This window comes from Anarrhichthys ocellatus, unplaced genomic scaffold, assembly GCF_004355925.1.
Source record: "Anarrhichthys ocellatus isolate YVR2014 unplaced genomic scaffold, GSC_Weel_1.0 scaffold35, whole genome shotgun sequence".
NCBI lineage: Eukaryota > Metazoa > Chordata > Actinopteri > Perciformes > Anarhichadidae > Anarrhichthys > Anarrhichthys ocellatus.
This window is the reverse complement of record NW_022280065.1, coordinates 3,430,477-3,437,160: the sequence shown is the minus strand read 5'-3', so window position 1 is coordinate 3,437,160 and position 6,684 is coordinate 3,430,477.

The window sequence follows — 6,684 nt, the reverse complement described above, 5'->3', positions numbered from 1 at the left end:
GACGGAGAAGGTGTGATTGTAAAAAGCAGCACCAGTAATGGCTTTCAGTCACGGCAGTAGTGCGGACCACTGGATCCTGTGTATTTATGCAGCACTGCTGGGCCACAAAAGATGCACGAAGAAATAAAAGATTTTTATGGGGAATTGTGGACAGGGAACTGTCTTTGTGTCTGATCTACGAGCTCTCACACAATATATTCCATATTCTGCCAACCTGTTGCCATTGTACTGAATCTTCTGCTGAAGACAAATTAGCATTTAAATGAGGCAAGTTATTTTCCTTTTAACACCCGCTCTAAATTACCAATGCAATAGCTTTGATTGAGATGAGAGGAGGGAGACTCGTGGCTTTTTTAGTGTTATTGACCCAGAAAAGGTTGAGTGAACACGCTCGCTCTCTTTCAGCAACACCCCCCCCCCCCCCCCCCCCCCACCCCCCCCACCCCACCCTGCGTCTAAATCACAAAGTTACCCTCGCTCACAGCTAAGAGCTGCTGCTCAGTAGCCTACAACCAAAAACCTGCGATATTTGCACCGGACAGCTTGACTGATGCAAGCTGTCTTGCCTAAAGGACCACTCCAATGATTTTCAGCCTTATCTCTACGGTGTACGTATCACAGAGAGATTCTTTAATGCTCCCGTGCACTTGGCAGGACTCTCTGCATCTTGCAAGGAGGCTCTGTTTACCTCCCCAAATACTGCACAGGATGATGCAGTCCTGGGCTAATAAACTGCAAAAAAGCATCACTTTTAAAGACAGATGAAGCCTGAAACTTCACATCTTCCAGTGTTGACCTTTGTCTAAAACACAACCAACACACCTACAGTATGTTGGTTGTCAGTTTAATGCAGCACATCAAACACTTAGTTTGTTGTAGCTTTTCAGTGTTACTGCACCCATGATCCTGTAGGATTTATCATCCGTCATACTAGAGAAGGGAAGAAATCAAACCCCGACTTCCACAGGGTCGGTGCTCCCCTGCTGCTGTGACTAACCATTGCTCCACCACCTAAGCTTTAATCTAAAAGTGCAGGCACAGTCAGGTATAGGGTCTTTGTAGTTGAGTGCCACATACATGCACCAACCTATAACCTTCCAGCTGCTATGTGGAGCATAAAAACTGCAATGCTGATACTCCCTTGTGGTTTTTTTTTTATATATATCTACAGCACCTTTAATGTTTTGTAGGAATATCTTATGAATTTCATGGTGTTTTCTGCGGTTGCTTCCTCTCTGCTGAGCTCAAACCTGGCCACTCTACCAGATCACTACGTTAAGTCCTCCCAAAAATAGAACGACGATGCAGAACTAAATACATACAACTCTATCTGATTTGGTTTGGTTCAGAGCAACTACAGAGAAAGTTAGACCAAATGAAATCACCATATCATCCAAACTTATATTACTTTTTGATTGTCATGCCTCCACGTGACACAGAGATCGGGGCCCCGGAGCCACAAAAAACAAAAGGAAATGCCCTATGCCTACCGTCATTCGACTCTGTAGCTTTCAAGCTTTGTATTGTTTTCGTTGAGGGCTCTGGGTGAGTCTCTTTAAGTTGTGGAAATTGGAATTATTGAATTGGCAAAGTATTTATAAGTTATTTTAAACAGTAGTTCTGCCTTGCCCGCCGTGGACAATGGTATTCCTAATCCTGACTCTAATAATTAAATTTAAGATGAGGTGCAACGACAGGCTCTTGAAATTGTCCCTCGTGGATGAATAAAGTTTTTTGAATTTTAATTGAATTGGATTCTTAAGTTGACGGCTGTAAAATAAGGCAACGGAATATTTCCATAATTTGGTTGTTCTTTGCAGAATGTATTCATTAAGCCAGTTTACTTTGGACATTGGGCTTTATGTTAACCTGCAATAACAGCAAGCAGTGTTTTATTTATTTCATTCATCTTTAAAATGTAAAACTATTTACAAATTTAAGATAGTCTTTTGGAACACCATTCAGTACATGCTGATGGGTGTCACCTAAAATCCAGGTGGGGGTTCTGCCCTTTTTTAAGGTTAGAGCAACAGCCTCTCAAAAGATATTTGCACCTCCCTGCCTGCAACTATGCAAAATGCAATTTATTCAAATTTTAAGGGAGCGGGTCAGCGAGACTCTCCTGACTGGAGAGCAAAGGGTGTTGGGTTAATACTCCAAGACAATTGCAATTGAAAGTGTGTGGACAGGGACACATTGTTTCTATCTGGGAGGTCATTTGGAAATAGAGTGCTGAGTAGCCTTCTCTCTGCCCCTGACTGGAAGTCTGTCTCCTTATCCTCACTCTCCATTTCTCTCCTCCGCACCCCTGACTGCAAAACTCCATAAAGGGTGATGGATGTTGATGGAGACACACGGAGTGGTGATTATGGATCACCGCAGAGTATCGAGGAAGGACGGAGACAGACAGACAGACAGACAGACAGACAGACAGACAGACAGACAGAGGGAAACTGAGAAAGAGAGATCATAGCCTCAGAATGGTGAATGAAAGAATGGAATCCGTCTGTTTTTTGTCAATGGAGCTGTTGCGCCACTGAGTGGTGAAATGTTTAACTCTACTGCCACCAGGGTTATTCTAAAAAATATATGAAAACAATTAAACAAACACAAGGTATGATTTTGACATTGAAAACATTGCTGCACACTATTAATTCATTTGATTTTTTGAATCATTTCCTTTTCAGCTTGAGATCGGCACTCACTGAGTTCTTACTGTCCTGCTCAAGGACACTTCAGCAGAGCTGCTTGCTAAAACTGTAGCTTTGTTTTGGAGACGAAATGCAGTGTCTAATTATTATGGAGATCATTATGAAGATGAAGTCAAATATTTTGTTATTTAACCATTTTTTGCCATTGCCACAATGTGAGTGACACAGAAAGGAGACACAACATAACAAACGTTTGAATAAAATAAGAAACGACACAGTTAAGCAGTGCTGAAAGAAGTACTCAAATAGAAGTAAAAAAAGTAAAAGTACTCATTATGCAGTCAGAGTTATATCATCATATATTATATTATTGGATGGTGGTTGCTAGTGCATATGTGAATCATTAAATGCTGCTGCATGTTGATTTGCAGCTAATTCAAACAACTTTCTGCACTATTTGGCTGATTAATCTGGAACAAGTGTGTCTTAATGTGTTCACTGATCACATGTTTTGTATCTAAAATCTTAATCTTAAACTGCAGGTGGCAAACGAATGTTGTAGATTAAAAAGTACAATATTTCCTTCTGAATCGTAGTGGAGTAGAAGCAGAAAATGGAAATACTGACTGTATTAAAGAATATAGATTAGCATAAAAGCAAAACAAGACAGAGAAAGATGACATTTTATGAATAAAAGTAAGAGGAGAAGTGATTTAAAAGACCCTGAATCTTCCAGCGCAACATTCCCCTACTGGGTGTTTCAGAGTTGAGAGGCCCCGAGAGCAAGAAGTCCGGTCACCTTCAGTCTCACGCTGAGACTGAGGGACTGTAAGGAGAACCTGCCTGAGGATCTTCGCCTGCTCGCTGGCTCACAGTGGACCAAAAGTTCAGCAATTTAGCTAATGTATGTGACTCAGGTTTCCCGAGGGAAGGGAACGAGTACATCACTGGTGTGGGATAGGCTGAAGCCTTTTAATCACATCTGACAAGGGAATAGGCGTGGAATACATCAGGGGAAAGTTCTGCCCTTCTCTTGGTCGTATATCTAAAGTGATGCCATTTCTTCTTTGCTTTTCTCTTTTCTGGACTGCTCTCAATGTGCTGCTCTGCCCAAAGGCTCAGACTATTTCATTACTTTGGGAGGTTTGACTGTAATGCAGATCCTTCTTATTCATGCACTCTTTTGAACTCTTTTGAGCTCTTGTGAAACACCAAATATTAGACTATTTGCTAAACATGGGCGTCTAATCACATTGATGAATAGACGATGGTAGAAGGAGTATTCAGATCCTTCACCTTTTTCAGTAGAAGAACCAATACGACAATGAAAAAATACTTGATTCAGTAAAAATCCTGGGTAATGATAACGATGGCGTTTCATGCCAGAACTATTAAAGTGAAAAACATGTTTCGGCTTCAAAATTAAGTGCATTAACACGTGAACTTTTCTGGGGATCCACTCTCAGAATAGGACTGACCTATCTCATGAGAAGCGTGAATTTGTTCATTGCCATCTTTATCTCTGCATCACCTGATATTATCCTGAAAGGTAAAAGAGCCATTGAGAAGATACATATGTTTGATAAATTACAATTTTGTTGTCAATACTTTATTAATGAGACCAAATAAATGCATTTAGTATAAACATAAACATCGACATAGTTGTTGTTGTTTTCCTCTCATCAGTAAAACAAACAGAATGTACGCCAGCCTTTCACATTAGATTCAATGTTATAAACCTCAATTATCAGAAAGATACGTACTTGAGTAAATGTACAGTCCACTGCTAATAATTACATTGATAAATCCCATTTTAGGAGGATGTCCTTTGATATATTTATTGATCTCGACCTGTTTATTGGTTTCAAGGCATGAAAAGCGGCAAAAGGATACAGATGAAGGTTACATCAACTTCATCAAAGACCAAACAAGACAGACATATAAAGCAGGACAGCAAAAACAACAAAGCAACAACTAAATATATGACCGTGACACATTCATTTCAAAGGTAGTTCTATCATTTAGAAGGATAATCATACGAAATGTTTTTTGTGGCATTTTTTTAATCTGTGATTGCATCCTTGCCCATTTTTGCAGCATGTTCATCTGATGTCATACGGCAGTCCTTTTCCTCTGTGTCGACGACGCCCTGAAGAGTCAGAGGCCATCTGACATTCAGGGAGCGAGAGGCGAGGAGTCATCTGTGTACAGGGCGCAGAGTAGTGGACTGAGCACATCTCTCTCTCTCTCTCTCAGTGAAACAGCAAAGACAGGTGGGGGTCACGGTTGATATACAGGAAGCCTTATAATATCCACCAGCAGATTTCTGAAATGATGTTCAGCTGGGAGATTTGCCCACAGAGCACTTTCAGGATGATGGTGCTGAATTCACAGCTAATGTATATTCGCTGTCATTGAGGTTTACGGGAGTTCTTGGACAAATTATAGGACCGTGTTGACACAGCGGACACTTCAACACGAAGGCCAACTGCAGGGGGTAAAGGAGCGAGGCTGTATTACATGGGAGATAAGAAAACACTGAGAGATACAAGGACTCCGTGAAGATTGAGGTCAGTGCCACTTGGCTGAGCTCACAGAGGCAGGTAAGCTTGACCTTCTTCAGCACAGGACTGATTCAAGTAGGCTACGATGTCTTTTGGGGACAAACAGTGCCTGGTTAAATGTCACTGATTAAATGTTACTGTGACTCTAAGAATATTTCAGGTAGCGCAAAGGCATAAGAAAAATCACTTGTGCACTTTTGTATCTGTTATGCCCGGAGGTGTGGGAGAATTTGGTATTAGCTCTTAGATCATTTTACCCTCAGGCAACTACAGCCCTCCATGAGTCTGTATTGACAAGGTTATTACTGACGCTGTTTAAAACACATGTGGAAGATGTCATTTGAAAATAATAGAGCTTTATAACCTGTGTTTTTAATCAATATACATTTTAAAGCGGAAAATCTGTCATTTCTGCAGGATTATAAGCCCACAGTCCCATAATAAAAAGGCCATAGATCAGAGGGCCGGTCAGGTCGATGTGGGTTAAAGGGAGGTTTGGTGAAACTCTGAGGTGGACAACAACAACGAGGGTAAAGGTGCTGCACGCACAACATCTCTTTGCCTCACCTCGGAGTAGGAGGCACAGTCACAGGAAGGTCTTATGCAACCAAAGCTGGATGAGCTTGGATTAATGGTTTAATCATTTCTGAAATACTGCGAGCGAGTCATTAAATATGCAGTCATGATAACCACCACACTGTTTTATGTACAATCTACATGCATGGTTATTGAAGCGCAGCCTCCTGATAGATGCTAATCTAATATATATATGGGGAGTAACAGTTCATCTCATAGATTAACAATGTTTCCAGAAGAGGCATTTATAACCATACTCAGCGCTCTGGCCAGACTTGAGAATTTTAACAATGTAAAATATTTTCTCTTTTCTTCTATTTCAAACTAATATGACTATGTTATGAATTCATAATTATTATTTTCCCAACTTAAGTTCAGTTGACCACAGAAACCCCGGTTTGAATCCGGGTCACATGTGCTCAGTTTTGACACAGAAAGAGAGAAGATGTCTCATAAAGTCCTGAGACCAGCTTGACCCTATGGCTTCAATCACAGAAGATGACGAGCAGACTGATAGACCAGTGATTCTTAACCATGGGGCTTTTTCCGTCGAAATGCTGCAAGATCCGACTTGCAGCGGTTATGGCGACTTTGGACAGTGTGTGTTTGGGCTCCTTTTGTGAAAAATCCATAAGAAATGAAAGAAAATCAATGATTTCTTTGCAAAGATGAGGGTTTTGGGCATGCTGGGATACCAAACACGGCCATGTTTTGTGACGTAGTTTGCGCAAGCAAGCCGTAGGAACAGAACGGAAGGGGAGGGGATCGAGGGCGCCGGCATCCTCGCGGAGTTGAACAGGCAAAACCCTTGTCAAATAAATGAGATGATACAATGTGATGATCACAAAGACATTTATTTATCATGTGATGTAAACATTACACGATTTAACCAC